The sequence below is a fragment of the Sapajus apella genome, unplaced genomic scaffold (assembly GCF_009761245.1).
Source record: "Sapajus apella isolate SASKATOON/1434 unplaced genomic scaffold, GSC_monkey_1.0 scaffold6, whole genome shotgun sequence".
In the NCBI taxonomy this organism is placed as follows: Eukaryota; Metazoa; Chordata; class Mammalia; order Primates; family Cebidae; genus Sapajus; species Sapajus apella.
This window is the reverse complement of record NW_022436946.1, coordinates 19,737,756-19,761,209: the sequence shown is the minus strand read 5'-3', so window position 1 is coordinate 19,761,209 and position 23,454 is coordinate 19,737,756. Positions and strand designations below refer to the sequence as shown.

The window sequence follows — 23,454 nt, the reverse complement described above, 5'->3', positions numbered from 1 at the left end:
ACCACATAATTGGAAGTAAATCACTCCTCAGCAAATGCAGAAGAACAGAAATCATAACAAACAGTCTCTCAGACTGCAATGCAATCGAGTTAGAACTCAGAATGCAAAAACTAACTAAGAACCACACAGCTTCATGGCAACTGAACAACTGGCTCTTGAATGTTGACTAGAAAAACAATGAAATGAAGGCAGAAATAAAGATGTTCTTCAAAACCAAGGAGAACGAAGACACAACATACCAGAATCTCTGGGACACATTTAAAGCAGTCTCTAGAGGAAAATATATAGCAAGAAGTGCCCACATGAGAAGCAAGGAGAGATCTAAAATTGAAACCCTAGCATCAAATTAAAGAGCTAGAGGAGCAAGATAAAAAAAAACTCAAAACCTAGCAGAAGACAAGAAATAGCTAAGATCTGAACAGAACTGAAGGAGATAGAGACACATAAAAACCCTTCAAAAAATCAATAAATCCAGGAGCTGGTTTTTTGAAAAGATCAATAAAATAGACCACTAGCCAGATTAATAAAAAAGAAAAGAGAGAATAACCAAATTGATGCAATAAAAAATGATAAAGCGGATATCACCACAGATTCCACAGAAATTCAAACCATCATCAGAGATTATTACAAACAACTCTATGCACATAAACTAGTAAACCTGGAAGAAATGGATAAATTCCTGGACACTTGCCTCCTCCCAAGCCTAAACCAGGAAGAAGTCGAAACCCTGAATAGACCAATAACAAGGTCTGAAGTTGAGGCAGCTATTAAAAGCTTACCACCCAAAAAAAGCCCAGGTCCAGACTGGTTCACAGCCGAATTCTACCAGGCATACAAAAAGGAGCTGGTACCATTCCTTCTGAAACTATTCCAAATAATCCAAAAAGAGGGAATCCTTCCCAAATCATTTTATGAGACAAATATCATCCTGATGCCAAAACCTGGCAGAGACTCAACAAGAAAAGAAAACTTCAGGCCAATATCCATGATGAACATAGATGCAAAAATCTTCAATAAAATACTGGCAAGCCGATTGCAACAGCACATCAAAAAGCTTACCCACCATGATCAAGTAGGCTTCATCCCAGGGATGCAAGGCTGGTTCAATATACACAAGTCTATAAACGTAATTCACCACATAAACAGAACCAAAGACAAAACCACATGATTATCTCAATTGATGCAGAGAAAGCCTTTGACAAAATTCAACAGCCCTTCATGCTAAAAACCCTCAATAAACTAGGTATTGACGGAATGTATCTCAAAATAATAAAAGCTATTTATGACAATCCAACAGCCAATATCATACTGAATGGGCAAAAACTGGAAGCATTCCCTTTGAAATCTGGCACTAGACAAGGATGCCCACTCTCACCACTCCTATTCAATATAGTACTGGAAGTTCTAGCCAGAGCAATCAGGCAAGAAAAAGAAATAAAGGGCATTCAAATAGGAAAGGTGGAAGTCAAATTGTCTCTATTTGCAGACGACATGATTGTATATTTAGAAGACCCCATTGTCTCAGCCCAAAATCTCCTGAAACTGATAAGCAACTTCAGCAAAGTCTCAGAATACAAAATCAATGTGCAAAAATCACACGCATTCCTATACACCAATAACAGACTTAAAGAGAGCCAAATCAAGAACAAACTTCCATTCACAATTGCCAGTAAGAGAATTAAAGGACCTCTTCAAGGAGAACTAAAAGCCAATGCTCAATGAAATAAGAGAGGACACAAACAGATGGAGAAACATTCCATGTTCATGGTTAGGAAGAATCAATGACGTGAAAATGGCCATACTGCCCAAAGTAATTTACAGATTCAACGCTATCCCCATCAAGCTACCAGTAACCTTCTTCACAGAACTGGAAAAAACCACCTTAAACTTTGTATGGAACCAAAAGAGAGCCCACATAGCCAAGTCAATTCTAAGCAAAAGGAACAAAGCAGGAGGCATCACACTACTGGACTTCAAACTATACTACAAGGCTACAGTAATCAAAACAGCATGGTACTGGTACCAAAACAGAGATATAGACCAATGGAACAGAACGGAGGCCTCGGAGGCAACACAACATATCTACAACCATCCGATCTTTGACAAACCTGACAAAAACAAGCAATGGGGAAAGGATTCCCTGTTTAATAAATGGTCTTGGGAAAACTGGCTAGCCATGTGCAGAAAGCAGAAACTGGACCCCTTCCTGACACCTTACACTAAAATTAACTCCAGATGGATTAAATACTTAAACATAATACCTAACACCATAAAAACCCTAGAAGAAAATCTAGGCAAAACCATTCAGGACATAGGCATAGGCAAGGACTTCATGACTAAAACACCAAAAGCATTGGCAACAAAAGCCAAAATAGACAAATGGGACCTAATCAAATTCCACAACTTCTGCACAGCAAAAGAAACAGTCATTAGAGTGAATCAGCAACCAACAGAATGGGAAAAAATTTTTGCAGTCTATCCATCTGACAAAGGGCTGATATCCAGAATTTACAAAGAACTAAAACAGACCTACAAGAAAAACAAGCCCATTCAAAAGTGGGTGAAGGATATGAACAGACACATTACAAAAGAAGACATATATGAGGCCAACAAACATGTGAAATAATGCTCATCATTACTGGTCATCAGAGAAATGCAAATCAAAACTACATTGAGATACCATCTCAGGCCAGTTAGAATGTTAATCATTAATAAATCTGCAGACAACAGATGCTAGACAGGATGTGGAGAAACAGGAACACCTTTACACTGTTGGTGGCAGTGTAAATTAGTTCAACCATTGTGGAAGACAGTGTGGTGATTCCTTAAGGGCCTAGAAATAGAAATCCCATTTGACCCAGCAATCCCATTACTGGGTATATATCCAAAGGATTATAAATCGTTCTACTATAAGGACACATGCACACGAATGTTCATTGCAGCACTGTTTACAATAGCAAAGACCTGGAACCAACCCAAATGCCCATCGATGATAGACTGGACAGGGAAAATGTGGCACATATACACCATGGAATATTATGCAGCCATCAAAAACGATGAGTTCGTGTCCTTTGTAGGGACATGGATGAACCTGGAAACCATCATTCTCAGCAAACTGACACAAGAGCAGAAAATCAAACACTGCATGTTCTCACTCATAGGCAGGTGTTGAACAATGAGAACACATGGACACAGGGAGGGGAGCACTACACACTGGAGTCTGTTGAGGGGAAATGGGGGTGGGGAGGTGAGGAGAGATAGCATTGGGAGAAATGCCAGATATAGGTGAAGGGGAAGAAGGCAGCAAATCACACTGCCATGTGTGTACCTATGCAACAATATTGCATGTTCTTCACATGTACCCCAAAACCTAAAATGCAATAAAAAAAAGAATCTTGAATCTTTTATTATACTTGAGTCTTTTCTATTGTGAATATAGATTTTACCCATCCAGCTACCAAAATAATGTTTTATTTATATGGTCAGAATCAAAACATATTAGGACTGAAAGTTTATTTAGAAAGCAGTTGCATTTTACAAAAGATGCATTCTATGAGAGACGAAGGCACAGGAGCCTGGAGAAGTTATGTGCCCTCCTGAAGGCAGAGGCGAGGAGGGTTCCACCAGCCCACAGCTCCCTGCTTGCTGTTGTAGCCACTCATGGTATAGTGTGCCCAGAGCAGTATTCTGAAGTTTCCTAAGAAAGTGAGGGGATATTTTGCAGGCATGGGCACCTTATAGTTCTTAAAAATTGGCTGAGGCTAAGAGCAAAGGGAATATCTAAAGTGTTGAAAAAAAAAATGTATGAAGACATCTGCCAGACTATAACTTTCTTTTAGGCTCAGTAGTTTAAGAGGCCTGTGCAGCAGAGTGGAGGTGGCGGTGCTGAGTTGGTCTCTTATGCCCGCATTTACCAGGGCAAAGGATGTAAGAGTCTTATGGGACCAGATGACAGCCATCTTGGGGAGAGGGGAAAAAAGAGCCAAATGGATTGGAGCAGTTTGAAGTCCCGTCCTAGAGGAACTTCCAAACAGGGTCTCTGTTTGGTTGAACAGCTAGAGAATGAGGATCCGAGGACAGAATGACAACTACAGGAATAGATTTCATTCCCCATCAGGAGAGGGGCCTCGATGAGCCCAAAGAAGTATGAGTGAGAGCAGGAGCCTGCCTGAAACAAGCCCAGAAAGCACCTTTTTGCCTCTCCCTTCGCCCCCACTTGCAGGCCTGAGGGCTGAAACCACGGACAGCAAGAGGGGAAAAGCTGTGTGAGAAAGAGGGAAGGCAGAGCTAACAAATGCCTCCTGCTAATGAATAGTGCTTTCTTCTGTGGCATGTAGCTAAAAGAAACGATGAGTTTGGGTCCTTTGTAGGGACATGGATGAACCTGGAAACCATCATTCTCAGCAAACTGACAGAAGAGCAGAAGATCAAACACCGCATGTTCTCACTCATAGGTGGGTGTTGAACAATGAGAACACATGGACACAGGGAGGGGAGCACTACACACTGGGGTCAGTTGGGGGGAAATAGGGGAGGGAGGGCGGGGGGTGGGAAGCTGCGGAGAGATAGCAAGGGGAGAAATGCCAGATGTAGGTGATGGGGAGGAAGGCAGTAAATCACACTGCCACGTGTGTTCCTATGCAACAATTTTGCATGTTCTTCACATGTACCCCAAAATGTAAAATGCAATAAAATAAATAAATGGGAAAAAAAAAAAAAGAGGAGAAGGAGACATCTTACCCTAAATAAATATGGAAGTGTGGATTGATATACTGTACTGGACAAGTTTCATGTGTAAATTAAGGCTTCATTTTGTGACTTTAAGTGGTGGTTGAACTCTCTATTACTTAAGAGTGAGAAGTCAGGAAACTGCTAACGCTTTTATAAAAAAGCAGAAGGTGTTTTCCACTGAAGACATTGTAAAACGACAGTGGGAAATGAAAGCAATGCATTGATTCCCGAATCGTGTTTGCTCACCACACTGTTAGAGTGCTCTGTCCTCCTCAGGCCCTTCCTGTCCCTTACCGTTACGGTCCTCCTCAGCCAGAGGTGGAGTCTTTTCTTATTTTAACCACCTATGGGTCCAGGCCCAATCCAGTCTTTGAGTAGGAGACAGTAAAGAAATCTTACCCCATTCCCTCTGGGACTCAGCTTCAAATTATTCTCATTTTCAGTTGGGCTGTGATCTGCAATTCCCTATTTTGGTTCTGTGCCTTGTCTTTTCTTCTTTTTCTTTATTCTTTTGATGATAATGTTTGCTTTTTAACTCTTTTTTTCTTTTAAAATAATCCAGCCTAAAATGGCATGTGTCCTGTTTTGTTGAAACCCACCTTATTTTGTTGAAGATATTAATTATAGACCTGATGTGTGAGTATACATGCATACACACATATACCTTTTGTTTGTTTGGGTCCTTTTCATGTTAGATACTTTTTTCTCAATCATTTGGTGATTTATCTGGCTGGTTATTCTTTTTTAAGAGTCATGCATTGATAAGTTGATGGCAGTCTCATGGGGTTTAGCACATGACGGGAACACGGGGCAGTTACAACCTCACTCTGAGGACCACCAGCTTCCAGCATCTGTGGGGCTTTTCTTTTGGGTTGTGGCTTCCTAAGAGCAGTGGTTTGGTAGTGGTTCAAACTGTAATGAAGTTAGAATCTCTTGGAGAGCCTGTTAAAACCCAGAGGCCTGAGACTTACCGCCAAAGTGTGCGATTGGGTAGGTCTGGGGAGTCTTAGATTTCTAACAAGTTCCCAGTTGCTGAGTATGCTGTGGGTTTGGGGAGCACACTTTGAAAAGCACTGTCCTGGTACAGGATTTCTTAATGTTGGGACTATTGACATTATGTGCTGTGTAATTCTTTGTTATGTGGCGCTGGCCTGTGTAATTTGCAAGATGTTTAGCAGCATCCCTGGCCTCTAGCCACTAGACACCAGAGGCAATCCCCAACAGCCCCTATCCACACATCAGGTGTATGAAACAAACATGTCTTGAGACATTTTCACATGACCCCTAATGGATGAAATTGCCCTACATTAATAACCACTAACTCCTTAAGGAGTTCTATCTCCTGACTGGAAAATAAAAGTGTAGCTGTAAGCAGTCTGAGAGACAAAGGGTAAAGGGGCTTGAGATTCACTATTCAGTTAGTAGACTCTATTAAATTTCCTCACTTTCTGTGTTGCCTTTCACTAATGCCATCCCACTGTCCATTTTTAGCTATAAGTCTCTCCAAAGGTAAATTTGTTCAATAGAGGTAGAAAAGGGCCAGGTTCCTGGGGAGAGAATCGGGGGGTATAACTGAGCCTCACATAAACTTTCAGTCTATCATCCCATTTGCAGCTTTGACCTGAAGTCCTGCTATCAGAGGTACCTACTAACCTTAAAATTTAAGTCTTTCCAAGATTCACCAGGCTAAGCAGCTTCCTCCCTTGGAAACTCACAGCTCTGTCTCCTCTGGTCTGCCAGATCAATTGCTATTTATCCACCTGCTTCCCTGAGTCTAAAGTTTTGTTGACATATCTCATCTGCTGTTATCTGCTCTCCCATTCTCTTTGTTCTTGTAGATTTATGCCTTTTGAAGCATTTATTTTCATTTTGGTGTGTTACAGAGGAGCAATAGTAAACGTGTGTTTAATCTGCTGCGTGTAGCCAGAATTCCCAGCTGCTTATCTGAAACTAGGTTTTGATAAGAGGAAAGGTGGAAAGGATGTAAAATATGTATGTTGGAGAAGTGTTATCAATGGTTTTGGTTAAAGGAAAATAATGGAAATTTGAAGGTATAAAACACACTTTTTAAATGTTCTTTTTGTTTTGCCTAAAGCCCTGATTGTTATATTTTTATCATCTGTTCAACAAAAGCAACATTTGAAACTAACGATATAGCCCTTAAGAGGCTCTGAAATAAAGGGACCTCCAAAATAGACATCTTTGAGCAAGACAGTATTTATGAAAACCCTTTATATATTCCAAATAGACACCTATGTTGGGTTATGATTCATCACTTAAAAACATAAAGACTACAGGTCGCCATTTTATCCACAAAATCAAAGGCATACGTTCTTACAGTTAGACTTTCTCTTTAATTTGCTCTTAGATGCAATCTGAAAGTGTTATTTAGGTATTAGTCATACTTGCTCATGTATAATTCCTCTTATTGATGAGAAAGGACTCAAGTCATGACTTTTAAGGGATCAGGCAGGATTTAGCCATAAGAAATAACCAAAAAAGATATTGAATTTAAATTCAATAATTAACAAAATGTTAGGTGGTAATCATCACAGATAAATATCTGGCCCTGGAAAAGTCACGGATCTCTCAGGAGTAAAATTCCCTCAACAGGGGAATTGTAAAAAACATAATAGATGAAATAAACTAACTGTCGTATGAACAAAACTTTGACCTGGCATTTGACTTCTTTTGCATTTTCTACAGGTATAGCTACATGTGATTTAAAAAAATGCCCTCCAGGTGCTTCTAGGAATAATCAGTGCTTTCTGAATACCAGCACTTTAAAAATTATTGGTTATCACATCCTCATTACATATGAATTAATATTTCCATTGCATTATGACTTATTTGAATCTTAATATATGGACAAACCACAAGTTCCCTGCTCAGACTACATATTATATTGTGCTTGTGCTTACAAGATAATGAGCATTGAGAATAATATGGTGTTCTTGTCCTTGATTTTCACAGCAATGTCTGTTGGCTTATACTGGCATGTCATGTGCTTAGATAAAGGCCAATGGAAAATATGGGAGGGAAGCAGTTATAGCCACCATCTTATAGTATGTCAGAAAAATATCATATGAATATTTATATATATATATAATATATATATTTATGTACCTCTGATATATATATATATATATATATATATATATATATATACACACACACATATATCAGAGGTACATAAATATAAAAGAACTCAAATGCAAATATGATTTAGAGTGTCAATGAAAACTTGGAATGGAAGAGTTGTATGTGGGAGTCATTTTCATAAGAACCGGTGAATGTGGTGGTGTAATGACTGGATTAGACATTTGGAGATTGAGGTATGTGACCTTACAAAAAGTCATTTGGCCTATCTGAATTTTAAATCTGTAAAATGAAGATAATACCTGCCTCTTTCCCAGCTCTCAAGAAGTCTATGAGGATTTATGACATTAATATAGATATGAAAGCACTTTATAAGCTATATGTACTACACAAATTTGAATTGTTGACAAGAATAGAATCATAGAAAAATAGAACTGATAATATACATAAGAGGTTGTTTGGTTCATTCACCTGCCTAAGTTATTTAGGGTAGTAACTTATCTGTTATTCCTTTTGTTTTGAAAATATTTTCATTTTTTTCCCAAATATTTAAACATTTTGCATAATATTTTTAATATAAAATGATTTTTTAAATACTTTAAATTATTGGTAAACAGTAGTAATCATGTGAATGGTATTTTTCTTATACATATGATATTAATTCTAGAACAATTAGCTCCCCAAAATAGGATCCCCTGATGGACTTGGTGGAATTTGCGACATCTGTAAAGAGGCATGTGAAAATGTGTATATATGTGCTAAGGAGTGATTTTCTGGGAAGAAGCTTCCTATCTTTTCGTCACACTTTCAAAGATATTAAAAGAATGCGATATTAGGGGCCAGGCCCAGGGGCTCATGCCTGTGATCTCAGCACTTTGGGAGGCTGAGGTGGGTGGATCACTTGAGGTCAGGAATTCAAGACCAGCCTGGCCAACTCGGCAAAACCCTATCTCTACTAAAAACACAAAAATTAGCCGGGTGTGGTGGTGGGTGCCTGTAATCCCAGCTTCTCGCAAGGCTAAGGCAAGAGAATCGCTTGAGCCTGGGAGGTGGAGGTTTCAGTGAGCCAAGATCCTGCCACTGCACTCCGTCTGGGTGACAGAGCAAGACTGTCTCATAAAAAAAGAGAATGGGATATCAAGAAGAGAGGAAGGAAGGAAGGGTAAGAAAATGTGACAAAAAGAAAAAGGAAGAGAAAGGGAAGAGAGAACTTGAGCACATTGCTGGAAGAGTGTGCTATAGGTTATTTGTGCTTTTCCAGAAGAACTGAGAAAATGTATTTTGGGCTAAAAAATTGTATAATTCAAAAATGATAATAAATTCATGAGGGCTTACTGCATCCAGGTGCCGTGATGACAGCTTTAATTTGTGTTATCCTCACACCTGACAACCACCCCATGAGGTAGGGAAAGACCCACAGTCGTTTTTAGTAAATACTTGGCCCAAGTGTATGCTCTATTAAGGTATGTGCACTGGGGCCAGATTGTGGAATTTAGAATTTTTCAATTTTTAGAAAGAAAGTTGGTGGCCTTAGCATGCATTATACACTATACCCAGGAGGGTCTGAGTGACCGTAATGAGATCAAATAAAAGTTTTTAAGAACTTCACGAGTTCATTCCACATAGGTCAGATTTTGATGCCGAATGGGTCATGACAAAGCGTTTGGTTTTCATAGCTTTTAGGATTTTGAAATTGCAGACAAAAGATTGTAAACCTGTATGATTATCATTCCATTTTGTTAACCACAAAATGGCTTTCAGAGCTTGGTTAATAGCTCTGATTTGCACAAGCAGGAGGCGACAGAGCAGACTGCACATCAGGCATTCTGACTCCAGGTCTGCAGAGTTTTAGAATTCACTGCAGATGGACCAATGAGAAACCCTGAGTTACAATTTGGATGTACTTAGTAGCCACCACCAGCTATTTGCCTTACTGTTCCTATCATTACTATTAGCTATTATTTTCCTCAACAACCATGAGCAACTAGGTGATAAGGGAGTGGGAGAAAGAAGGCAGTAATGGAGCCCAGCAGTTCCCTAAAATCCTAAAATACTGAAGGCTGACCTTCTAGATTTAGACGAACTGATGGCCAGTTCATGAGCACCTTCCAAAGAAGAATCAGAAAGAGCTCACAGAACATTCATAAAGTATTTGTTGAAGACCTACTATGTGTTACTTATTGTTCTAGGCACTTGAGATATAATAAGTACATGTATTACATTATGATATATGATATTATGCATATCTCTCCTAACAGAGGGATATAACCAAATAATTAAAATACAATGTGAGAAATGCTGTAATAGGGTTCATTAGGAAATACTGGGAATGTCAGGAAAGTCTTATACAAAGAAGCTGACATTATATTTGCACTTAAAGGATGAGTTGTTTTGTACACAGAGAAAAGACAGAATACATAGAATGGCTATTCTAAAAATGTAATTCTAATTTCTGCTCTTGACCAAGATGGAATGACAGGGACAGGATTTATTCTCCCATTGGAAGCAACTGGAAAACTAGAAAAATATACAAAACAGCAGTTCTCAAGACATTGTCCACAGGCAACAAAGGACAATGATGCTGAAGAGATGGGAAATGAACTAAGTTAAGTCCTATACATGTCCCAGCTTACTGCCTAGAGAGAGTATTCAGGCAGCAGACCTATAGCAGATTCTCAGAGGAAGGAGGCAATGTTGATTGTCTGGGAAGGCCAAGGTGGCTAGAGGCCACAGAACAGAATGTCAGAAAAGAGAGAACTACATAGAGAGAAAACTGCAGTTCTGTAGGGAGTCTTTCATAAGTATTTAGCTGAGTTCTGATCAGCACATGCATGTTAGGAAACCACCCAAGGCTGGGGGCAACAATCCAAAGGATTAGAGGGGAAATCCTTGGAGCTCACATGGAGCCATGACTGGAACTTCTTCCCATCAGCCAGAATGGAAAGCTTCATAATTCACTGGGCATTTGAGTAGAGTACTCAGAAGAATTTTGCCTCAGTAGTATAGCAAAAATCAGGCCTGGACTATCATTGCTCTGCTTCTGCCTAACACAGCTTAAAAAAGCAAGATTCAAAATGATCATGTGGTTTCCAGGGGACTATCTCCCATAACAAAGCTCAAGAATATTTATAGAAATAAAATATATAGGCAGCACCCAAGAAGGTAAATTTTACAATGTCTGACATCTAGTGTCTGACATTTTTTTTTTCTGAGACAGAGTCTCACTCTGTCACCATGGCTGGAGTGTGGTGGCAAGATCTTGGCTCACTGCAACCTCTGCCTCCTGGGTTCAAGCGATTCTCCCGCCTCTTCTCCTGAGTAACTGGGATTACAGGCACTCACCACCACGCCCAGCTAATTTTTGTATTTTTAGTAGAGACGGGCTTTCACCATGTTGACCAGGCTGGTCTTGAACCCCTGACCTCAAGTGGTCTCCCTGCCTTGGCCTCCCAAAGTGCTGGGATTACAGGTATGAGCCACTGTGCCCAGCCCATCTAATAAAATATTAATAGGCATAAAAAGACACAGGAAAACAGGGCCCACAAACAGGTAAAAAATAATCAATTGAAATTAGCCCAGAAATTACATGAACAATTAGTTATAAAAGGCATTAAACTTATTGATAAGGTTATTAATGATGTTATTAAAACAGAACATAGGTATTCCACGTATTTATAGAGCTAGAGAAAATATTAATCTGTTTTAGATATGAAGATACAAAAATCTAATTTTTCAAAGTTAAAATTATAATGTGTGAGATAAAAAGACAGACTGGATCAATGGCTGATTAGGCATTGCAGAAAAAAAGATTAGTGAACATGAAGACATGGTAATGGAAATTATCCCAAATGAAACTATCCAAGAGGGAAAAAGTCCTGAGCAAATGAATAGAGCATCAGTGGGTTGTGGGGAAACTTCAAGCAAACGAATACATGAGAATTTGGAACCCACAGAGGAGAAGAGAGAGGGACAGAAAAACATTTGAAGGAATAACTGCTAAAAACATTTCCAAATCTGATGAAAATTACAAACCCTCAGGTCTAAAAATCTTAAAGAACCCCAAGCATAGGAAGCTTGAAGAAAAGTACGCAAAGACACATTATAATGAAATTGCTTAAAACCAGTGAAAAAAGGAAGTTTTGAAAGCTAGAGGCAAAAGACACATTAGATACGAAGGAACGAAGACGAGGAGAGCAGAGTTCTTGATGAAAATAATGCAAACTAGACAACAGTGGAGCAACATCAGGGAATACTGAAAAGACAAAAACAAAACTTTCAGCCTGTAATTTTTTTTGTTATACTTTAAGTTCTGGGGTACATATGCAGAACATGCAAGTTTGTTACATAGGTATACACGTGTCATGGTGGTTTGCTGCGTCCATCACCCCATCAAGTACATTAGGTATTTCTCCTAATGCTATCCCTTCCCTAGTCCCCCACACGCTGATAGGCCCTGGTGTGTGATGTTCCCCTCCCTGTGTCCATGTGTTCTCATTGTTCAACACCCACTTATGAGTGAGAACACGCGGTGTTTGATTTTCTGTTCTTGTGTCAGTTTGCTGAGAATGATGGTTTCTAGCTTCATCCATGCCCCTGCAAAGGACATTAACTCATCCTTTTTTTATGGTTGCATAGTATTCCGTGATATGTGTGTGTGTGTGTGTGTGTGTGTGTGTGTGTGTGTGTGTGTGTGTATATATGACACATTTCTTTATCCAGTCTATCATAAGTGGGCATTTGGGTTGTTTCCAAATCTTTGCTATTGTGAACAGTGCCACAATAAACATACATGTGCATGTGTCTTTATAACGGAAAGATTCATAATCCTTTGGGTATATATCCAGCTATGGGATTGCTGGGTCAAATGCTATTTCTAGACCTAGATCCTTGAGAAATTGCTACTGTCTTCCACAATGGTAGAACTAATTTACACTCCCACCAATAGTGTAAAAACATTCCTATTTCTCCACATCCTGTCCAGCATCTGTTGTCTCCTGATTTTTTAATGATCACCATTCTAGCTGGTATGAGATGGTATCTCAATGTGGCTTTAATTTGCATTTCTCTAATGACCAGTGATGATGAGCTTTTATTACTTTTATTCATATGTTCATTGGCTGCATAAATGTCTTCTTTTGAGAAGTGTCTGTTCATACCCTTTGCCTACTTTTTGATCGGGTTGCTTGTTTTTTTTCTTGCAAATTTGTTTAAGTTCTTTGTAGATTCTGGATATTAGCCCTTTGTCAGATGGGTAGATTGCAAAATTTTTTTCCCATTCTGTTGGTTGCCAGTTCACTCTAATGATATTTTCTTTTGCTGTGCAGAAGCTTTTTGGTTTAATTAGATCCCATTTGTCTATTTTGGCTTTTGTTGCCATTGCTTTTGGTGTTTTAGCCATGAAGTCCTTGCCCATGTCTATGTCCTGAATGGTATTGCCTAGGTTTTCTTCTAAGGTTTTTATGATGTTAGGTCTTATGTTTAAATCTTTAATCTACCTGGAGTTAATTTTTGTATAAGGTGTAAGAAAGGAATCCAGTTTCAGCTTTCTGCATATGGCTAGCCAGTTTTCCCAACACCATTTATTAAATAGAGAATCCTTTCCACACTGCTTGTTTTTGTCAGGTTTATCAAAGATCAGATGGTTGTAGATATGTGTCATTACTTCTGAGGCCTCTGTTCTGTTCCACTGGTCTATATCTCTGTTTTGGTACCAGTACCATGCTGTTTTGATTACTGTAGCCTTGTAGTATAATTTTAAGTCAGATGGTGTGATGCCTCCAGCTTTTTTTTTTTTTTTCCTTAGGATTGTTTTGGCTATGTGGGCTCTTTTTTGGTTTCATATGAAATTTAAAGTAGTTTTTCCAAATTCTGTGAAGAAAATCAGTGGTAGCTTGATATGGATAGCATTGAATCTCTAAATTACTTTGGGCAGTATGACCATTTTTATGATATTGATTCTTCCTAACCATGAACATAGAATGTTTTTCATCTGCTTGTGTCCTCTCTTATTTCCTTGAGCAGTGGTTTGTAGTTCTCCTTGAAGAGGCCGTTCACATCCCTTGTTAGTTGTATTCCTAGGTATTTTATTCTCTTTGTAGCAATTGTGAATGGGAGTTCACTCCTGATTCGGCTTTCTGTTTGTCTGCTATTGGTGTATAGGAATACTTGTAATTTTTGCACATTGATTTTGTATCCTGAGACTTTGCTGAAGTTGCTTATCAGCTTAAGGAGATTTTAGGCTGAGATGATGGGGTCTTCTAAATATACAGTCATGTCATCTACAAATAGAGACAAATTTGACTTCCTCTCTTCCTAATTGAATAATCTTTATTTATTTTTCTTTCCTGATTGCCCTGGCCAGAACTTCCAATACTATGTTGAATAGGAGTGGTGAGAGAGGGCATCCTTGTCTTGTGCCAGTTTTCAAAGGGAATGCTTCCAGTTTTTGCCCATTCAGTATGATACTGGCTGTGGGTTTGACGTAAATAGCTTTTATTATTTTGAGCTACTTTCCATCAATGCCTAGTTTATAGAAAGTTTTTAGCATAAAGGGCTGTTGAATTTTGTCGAAGGCCTTCTCTGCATCTACTGAGATAATCATGTAGTTTTGGTCTTTGGTTCTGCTTATGTGATGGATTACACTTATTGATTTGTGTATGTTGAACAAGCCTTGCATCCCAGGGATGAAGCAGACTTGATTGTGATGGATAAGCTTTTTGATGTGCTGTTGGTTTTGGCTTGCCAGTATTTTATTGAGGATTTTCGCATCAATGTTCATCATGGATATTGGCCTGAAATTTTTTATTTTAGTTGTGTCTCTGCCAGGTTTTGGTATCAGGATGATGTTGGTCTCATAAAATTAGTTAGGGAGGATTCCTTCTTTTTGTATTGTTTGGAATAGTTTCAGAAGGAATGGTACCAGCTCCTGTTTGTACCTCTGGTAGAATTTGGTTGTGAACCCGTCTGGTCCTGGACTTTTTCTGGTTGGTAGGCCTCATTTTCAGACCTTGTTATTGGTCTATTCAGGGATTCAGCTTCTTCCTGGTTTAGACTTGGGAGGGTGTAAGTGTCCAGGAATTTATCCTTTTCTTCTAGATTTTTGGTCAATATGTAATTTTTTATCCGGGGAAAACATCTTGCAAAAATGAAGGCACAAATTAGTTAAAGGAATTAATCACCAGCAGACCCTGCCCTACAAAAAATGTTGAAAGAAGTCTTTCAAGCAGAAGGCAAATGATACTAGATGGAAATTTGGCCCTATACAATATAATGAAGAGAATTATAAATGGCATGTAGAAAATATAGAGACTTTTTTCTTATTAAATATCTTTAAAATATAATCAATGGATTGAGGCAGAATTAACAACCAAATATTGTGGGGTTTTAACACATAAGTTTAACATGTAAAAGTAAAGTGCATGAAAGCAATAGCAAAACAAATAAACAAAAAATACCCAGAAGGGAAAAATAGAAATATTTGTAGACTTGACATGGCTAAGAAAACAAACAGTAAACTTGATACTGAAACACTGCCTGGCCAAATTACCTATATATCCATTACATATTTTACACATTTAGATAAAATTTGAAAAAAAGTCTAGACTGTAAGGCAGCCTCTTTTTAGCTAGACATATTCTACATATGTTCAGGCCTCAACTCAAGGACAGAGGCCATCACAAAAAACCAGAAGAATGAGGAATTCCTTAAGCTACTGTGTGCCCTTTACCCTAGGGTCAGGCAACCACAGTACTAATTCATCATACATTTAGGAATATTTGGAGAAGGGAAATTGAGGAGAAGAAAACTACCTCTCTGGTCAAGAGAAGCTGTAAGGCCCTGACCCAGCCACAGGGTGAAAGTCACTATGGGAGCTCATTAGTGAGGGTTTAACTGAGCCATCAGCAAGGCAAGGCTGGAGTGAGGCATCCATAAGAGCCAGGCAAGGGTGGGGTGGAAGCTGCTCCAGAACTGGGACAGGGACAGAGGCAGAACACGGCTGTTGGCTGAGCCACAGCTTCAGGAACCAGCAGCAGGTAGAGAGAGACAGACCCCATGGAAGGTCCTTTTCTGCCAGAGCCAGAGTACAGGTCAAGGTCGGAGTGGAAGTCTGGGAATCAGCCATTTTCTCATAGATTGTAGGATGAGTAAGAGCAGAAGGTACACGTGAGATGACACAAGAAGTCTCTACGAAGCTGTGACTACAGATAGGTTAGCACACATGGAACGTGTTCATTCAAAGTACGTTGTGTTAGCTGGGCGTGGTGATGCACGCCTGTAGTTCCAGCTACTCTGGAGGCTGAGGCAGGAGAATCGCTTGAACCCGGGAGGCGAAGTTGCAGTCAGCCAAGATCACACCAGTGCACTCCAGCCTGGGCAACAGAGTGAGTGAGACTGTCTCAAAAAGACAAAACAAAACAAAGTGCATTGTGGGATCAATGGTTTTGTGAGCAATCTGGAAACCTAACAACCACTCATGATATCGTTTTTATGTTAAGATGATTTGAGTATTCCAAGCAACTCACGCAAAAGCAGAAATTTTGAAGAATCCTAGATTTGAGTTTACTTGAATTAATTTCTGTCAATCGTGGAGGTTGCTGCTATGGCCCACTAGGTGGCAGTATGGTAGTGATTGGCTGGTTAACAGAAAATGGAATAACTAGATTTGAAGCTCAAGCCACTAGTTTGTTTGTTTTTTTCCCTAACATTTAAAAATTGACAATAGAAAATGTTCATGGAATAATAGGTGAAAAGTCAGACAAGAGCTATCATGCAAAGGTCATTGACATATTAAATAAAACTTTTTTACAAGCAGTTATCGTGGAGCATTTTATAAAAAGTCAAAACAGCAGAGTGTCTGCCGTTAACAGTAAACATAATAAAGTTCTTAAGTGATTCTTCTGATAGGTGAATGTTAGACAGATACAGAATAAAGACAATGAGAGAATAGGACAACAGATACTGCTTCCCCTGACCTTGCAAAAGCCAGGCTCCCTGCAGCCTCTATGTTGGGGTTTTCATTCCCCAGATCCCCACTTCCTCTTTACCAATCCACACTCCCGGCTTCCCTTGAGATGCACTTGGCAGAGAATCCCTGACAAGTCACATCATTCAATTACCTTAATTGACTCTTTCACTTGTATTTCTCTGAAATTATGGACAAAGACACACTAATATTTTGCATCGTAACATTTCCAATTTATTTTTTGTGTGTGATGAATGCTTAGACTGTTTCTGTACATGGTTAAGCACCATTCAAGAATTTCCTGTTCAGGCTGGGCATGGTGGCTCACATCTGTAATCCCAGCACTTTGGGAGGCCAAGGCAGGAGGATCACTTGAGGCCAGAAGTTCAAGACCAGCTTGGCCAACATGGCGACACCCCATCTCTACTAAAAATACAAAAATTAGCTGGGAGTGGTGGCTTGTGCCTGCAATCTCAGCTACTCAGAAGGCTGAAGCAGGAGGATCACTTGAACCTGGGAGGCGGAGGTGGCAGTGAGCTGAGATTGTGACGCTGCACTCCAGCCTAAGTCACAGAGGGAGAAAAAGAAAGAGAGAAAGAAGGAAGGAAGGAAGGAGAAAGAAAGAGAAAGAAAGAAGGAAGGAAGGAAAGAAAGAATTTCCCATCCAACCAGTTTCTAAGGGAAAAGGGAAGAAAATGTGCCTTGTGGTTCCCTTTCATTAGTGCCTTTGAAGTGCTAGATACGCAGCATATGCTCAATAAATATTTAAACCAATGAATGAATAAATAAATGGCTCAATATGATGGGGTGCATGGGATGCACAAGGGATGAATGAATAAATACACTCTGGCATTTAACATCTTGGAACTTTTTAAAATAACATATCAATCTTGCATGATTAAAAATAGAACATTTTAAGTGTAAATAAACCTTCAAAATGTCTTAACATTTTACATAGAGCAAATTACTGTTAATAATTTACAAAGTTTAGAAGCTTTAGTTTAGAAAGATTAGTTTAATACCAAAATACCAATCTAGAATAGTAGGCTTTTTTAGTGAGAAGTTACTTTCGAGACAATTAGGTCAACCCTCTTATTTTCAGATTAGAAACGGAAACTTAAATTCAGTACATTTTTTCTCATTTTAAACAGATTGGTGCCCCAATTTGGCAAAAGCCATAAATATGATGAGTATGTTCATTGTGGTTGATTTTACTGTTAAGAAATGTCTGTGAAGTATGTATGTGACAGTCTATATTTTTCATATGGTTGTATGAACTCGTGTTATATTAAGGCATAATTATTTTTGGAACCACATTTTTTTTATCATCTAAATATAAAATTTCATTCTTAGATATTTTTCAAGTTGTGAAGCACTTTCTGGACTGTTTGTATCAGCTTACTGTGTACTTTCTTTCTCCTTGAAGTTATTTTTCTTTTCTTGAAGAAAGTAGGTTAAAATGCCACTTATTAGGAAAATTAGGCTGGGAAGAAGCCGGATGATCTGTTAAATACTTCAAGTGAATTCCTGAATTCAAAAAATCTGAATAATCCTTGAAAACAGCTGAAAGTAAAATAACAAAAACGACTTTTTAGAGAACATTTGTTTAAATAGAAAATGTTAATTCATTCACAGAACTTGCCCAGATGCAATCGCCTACTGGTCTGGGTCCAGCCTACGCACAAGAACAGATTCTTTCCCGGTGTCTCATACTGTGAGGCTGCAGTTCAATCTTGCCACGGAGTCAGGGGTTCTTGTGTATTTTTTTTTATTGCTTTAAATTATAAGTTTGTCATTTTAAATTAAACATCTTTTTATTGCCATAAATATCAGTGTAGCCTTAAATGAAATACTGCATGCACAATTCAGCTCTGAATAACTGCATCCATTCATAAGAGCTCTATCTAGCAGGTTTTTTGTTTAGCAGAAATCTCATAGTAGTTTTATGTATTTATATATATGTAGTATGTTATTCAGCGTTCTCCAGAGAAAAAGAACCTATATGTATAGAGAGAGATATGTAAGAAGGGATTTCTTATGGGAATTGACTCATATGACTTTGGAGGCCAAGAAGACCCATGATATGTTGTCTGCAAGCTAGAGAGCTAAGTAAGGTGTGTGAGGACAAAAAATCCTGCGAACTTCGTGGGCTGCTGCTGCAAACCCCAGAGTCTGAAGGCTGGAGAACCTGGAGGTCTGATGTCCAAGGACAGGAGATGATGGGTGTCCCAGCTCCTGAAGAGAGAGAATTCACCTTCCCTCTGTCGCCTCTTTGTTCAGGTTCTCAACAGCTTGGATGATGCCTATCCACTATGGTGAGGGCCATCTTCTTAACTCAGTCTACTAATTCAATTGCTCATCTTTTCTGGAAGCATCCTCACAGACACACCCAGACATAATACTTTACCGGCTATCTGGATATCCCTTAAGCCAGACAAGTTGACACCTAAAATTAACCATCACAGTCTGTATGACTTATGTATTTCTTTATATTTTTGGCACAATTTAATGCTGAAATTACTCTTTAAATGTCATAGTTTGAGTGTTTCCAGTTCGATGTGCCTATTCCCGTACTCGTTGTCATCCTCTCCTTCCACAGCAATACCGATTTTAGAGAATGGGCCACATCTAGCTGTTGCCCATCAAGAATCCAGAAGTTGACCTGCCTGGCTTTCACTTACTTACTTTCCAATCTGTTAGACACTTAATCCTCAATTTTGCCTCCCATGTATCTCACTTATGTGACTGCATCTGCCATGTGGACAGGGACTGGGTTGATAAATTCAGAGGCATATTGATCATAGTCCTTAAAACTCAGCAAATATCAGAGGAATGAATAAATGATGAATATTTATCCAATCTGTCCCCTCCTTTTCATTCTTGTCATCTCGATCCTAGTTTCAGCATTCAGCCTCTCTTATCTGGGCTATTGCAGTAGCTTCTAATTTGGATTTTCTGACTCTATTTATATCTCACCCACCTGCCTTAAATCTAGCTTCATGTTTCTTTACACTTGCCTTTATGTTCTATGCTTAAGTAGTTTTGAGTTGCTTATGTCTTCTGCCATATACCCTGATATTTCCTGCCCCTATGACTTTACCCAGGATGTTTCTATCTCTAGAAATGCCTGGTCATTTCTTTTTCTTTTGCAAACTCCTGCTCCTTCTCACTGCTGAGCCCATGTGACGTATTTTTTAGTAACTCTTTTCTGAAGTCCCAGATTGTATCGAATGTCCCCTTTCTTTTGCCCTATTGTACCTTGTGCATTTCCCTAACTGAATACTTGTATCACATTCAATTTTACTGTTTATCTTTCTGACTTTCCCTTTGTGCTCCTTTCAGGTAGGAATTCTTTCTTAGGCATTGTAGTAATTTTAATGGCGCACAGAAGGCAGTCCATAAATATTTGTACTTGTTTTTTCTTTTTGTGGAACGAACAATTTGGATGCCACAGGAATTTAGGATTGCCACTAATTATGAGTGTGTCTTCCATATCTAGGGCCACTGAGCACAGCTGTACACATTGTGCACTGCACTATTCTGGGCATGGAATCTAGTCCCATAGAGGATAATGTGAATGTCTACTCCACCCCTCCAGTTGTAAACTGCACTGATCACCCAGGCACTACCCTGGTTGATATAGACATGATACTGCAGTGAATACCATTTTAAACTGTAGGGTAGTTATATTTTAAATTGTAATTTATTTCAGGTTTAAAAAATTAGATTTATAAACAAATATTAAACAAATATTTGTTTAAAATATTATATATTTAAATATACATATAATATATTTAAAAAAATAAACAAACAAATAATTCTATTATAATTCCCCTGATACTTTCTGTTTTCATAGGAAAGCATTTGTTTTAGCACGATATGTTTCTTCCCAGTACGTACCTCATAAATTATGAAATGCTTTACCTTCCTTTCCTAGACTATATTCTTGTTTCCTTAAATGAATTAAAAACCCCTAGAACATGACGTTTATATAGATGGACAGCTATAAATCAATGGATTTTACTATGAAAAATAAGCATTGCATGTGCCTTTTTTTCATGAAACACATCAGTCAAAATTTGATTAAAAGAAATCAGAGGCTAAAGAAGTTCATTCCAAAGAAAGCTGCCAGTAAACAGATACTGCTCTTCTCCAGATTCTAGAACTAAACTAAATTGAATTTATTATTAAATATCAGACTTATAGCTTTTAAAAAGACATTCGTTTTTCTCTAGAATATCAGTAAATCTCTTAAATATTTAGGACTGAAAAACATGAAATTCTATATTTAGTAACTAGCAAATTCTAAATTAATGGATGACAAACCAGACAACTCTTTAAATAAAAGGAATCTAATAAAAATAGCCATCAGACTTATGCATCAAAAAGGTATCTAAGTTAAAACTGAGTAAATGGTCAACTTGGCATGAAGCCTGGTTACAGACTTACTAAATTGACAGCTGGCATTTATAATCTGTATGGAACAGATATTGATATTAATATTTATAATCGTCATCATATTGAGGGGTATGTATCTGGCATTATGCTAAATATAAGACCTTTTTAACATTTTGTCATTTTAATACTCAGCAGAATTTGTAAGGTAGAAGTGACTACAGTACCCATATTATGATTAATGAAACATATATGTGAAGAGATCAACAAAAAAAATAAGGAAGAAGTAAATAAAAAATTAATTAAAAAGTAAGTATTTTTCAAAGGAACCAGGAGAATTAATGAGGCAAACATTGTTTTTCTCCAGAATTGAGGTTAAAATATTAAAATATAGACCAGCCCAGAAGGCTCTAACTCTCTAGGTATGGTCTATTTTACCCCATCTGTAGCTACCTGCCTTCTACCTATTTTCTGCGTTTTCCACTGAAGCTGAGATTTGAAATTCACCTGCTGATCTATGTTGCAGATCTCATGTGAGACCCTGGAAGTGGACCCATGGGATAATTGACTGATACCCTTTCCACAGTTTCTCTTGGTCAGCCAATCATGTGATGGGACTCATGTTCCAATTCTGACTCATATTACAGGAACTTCTGGGCCTGGAGCTATGTGTGCTGAACTCTGGCATCTGGTTTGGCCAAACAACAGCCTAGTACTAGCCAATCCTCACTTCCTGATGGGCTGAACTCTGTCTACTACGTAGAGTCACTGGCTAGGGTCCTGTTTCAATTTGAAATTCATTTTCCCCCACTTCTTTTTGGGTTAAGATGCTACCACTTACATGCCATCAATGCACAGGCAATACGAATCCCATAACTCCACCTAAAAGAGTAGACCTTCTGTTTATTCACACTAGCCTATAAGGAAACTGAATCCAAGTTGTCTTGGACTTTGAGGTTTTATTATTAGATGACTACACATGAGGCCAACCCAAATCAAGTTTGGTCCTCTCAGCTTCTACTCTGCACGCTCTCTGTTTACTGCCTGCAGCCCACCATGCTAATACTACTAGGATCAATTACACCTTAAGACCAAGGCTGTTTAGCCAATTACAAATTTTGAACCTTAGAAAAGTTCTAGTCATCCAAATATAGACCCAGTTTGCTAGAATTCTCCATTCACCTATTATCAACTTTAAGAAATCTCTGGATAATATATAGAAAATCATTTGTGATCCAAAGTATATAGATGTAATGTAGAGAAATCTAAGTGGAAAGAAAGTGAGTGTAAGGTTTATGAGTATAAAGTAAAAATGGCAGATTTACCAAGACAAGGTCGAGAGTGTCAGAGAGAAAATAGAATATAAGAAATTGTCTTTAGATGGCCACAAGTAAGTTAGGGAGGGGATCTAAGTGTAGACCAAAGGGGAGGGAGAGCACTAGGAAAAATACCTAATGTATGCAGGGCTCAAAATCTAGATGGCAGGTTGATAGGTACAGCAAACCGCCATGGCACATGTATATCTATGTACCAAACCTGCACATTCAGCACACGTATCCCAGAACTTAAAGTAAAAAAAAGATGGTTCAGTGACACTGATAAGTGTGGGGGAGATGAATAATTGCAGCATAGTACATTTCATGTATGATGAAGTAAGGATAGTTGCCTGAAAGTTAAACAGGCCCAGGAGATGAGAGGATATTTTCTACATTTGAGGTGGGTAGCAAAGGGGACTTACAGGTAATGGAGCGCATGCCATTAAGGTGGAAAAACATGTTGGGTTGTTGATATAGGAGACCTGGGATGCAGTTAAAATGGCTGTATTTTGTGATATAAACTTTAAAAAAATAGCCTATATGAGTTTATATTTCTATCAAAGCTTTAGTCTACATTAATAATCTAAAGTTACAAATATCAGGACTTCAAAGCATACAGTGAAATTTAGCTATGTTTTTGAAAACTGGTTTACTTAGAAATATAACTGGATATGGCTGCTGGAGATGGTTAGTTTAGAATAGGAAAAGGGAGGAAATTAAATTATGTGACCATTGGATTTGAGGAACATATTAATATCTTACTGAGGAAGTGTAGTTAAAGAAGAATTACATAATTGATGCTCCTGAGCTAGAAGAACTGAAAAGCTAGGAATTTGCAGCAGCAGATGGGGGTACCAAAAATCACTGGTGGAAAGGATAGATTAAAGGTGGCTTGAGTATTTCTTCTGATGAGCTGAGCGGGCATTGGCTGTTTGGGTGCTGCCTACTCCC

At 38.5% G+C, this 23,454-nt stretch overlaps 1 long non-coding RNA gene across 1 annotated transcript in view; it reads right to left on the bottom strand.

The window, feature by feature from the left end:
• Positions 1-18,421, bottom strand: part of LOC116549304 — a 55,787-nt gene extending 37,366 nt beyond the window's left edge. The window contains exon 1 of the long non-coding RNA XR_004267799.1: positions 18,195-18,421. This is a non-coding gene — a long non-coding RNA (uncharacterized LOC116549304). The remainder of the gene's footprint in view (positions 1-18,194) is intronic.
• Between the last annotated feature and the right edge of the window lie 5,033 nt (positions 18,422-23,454).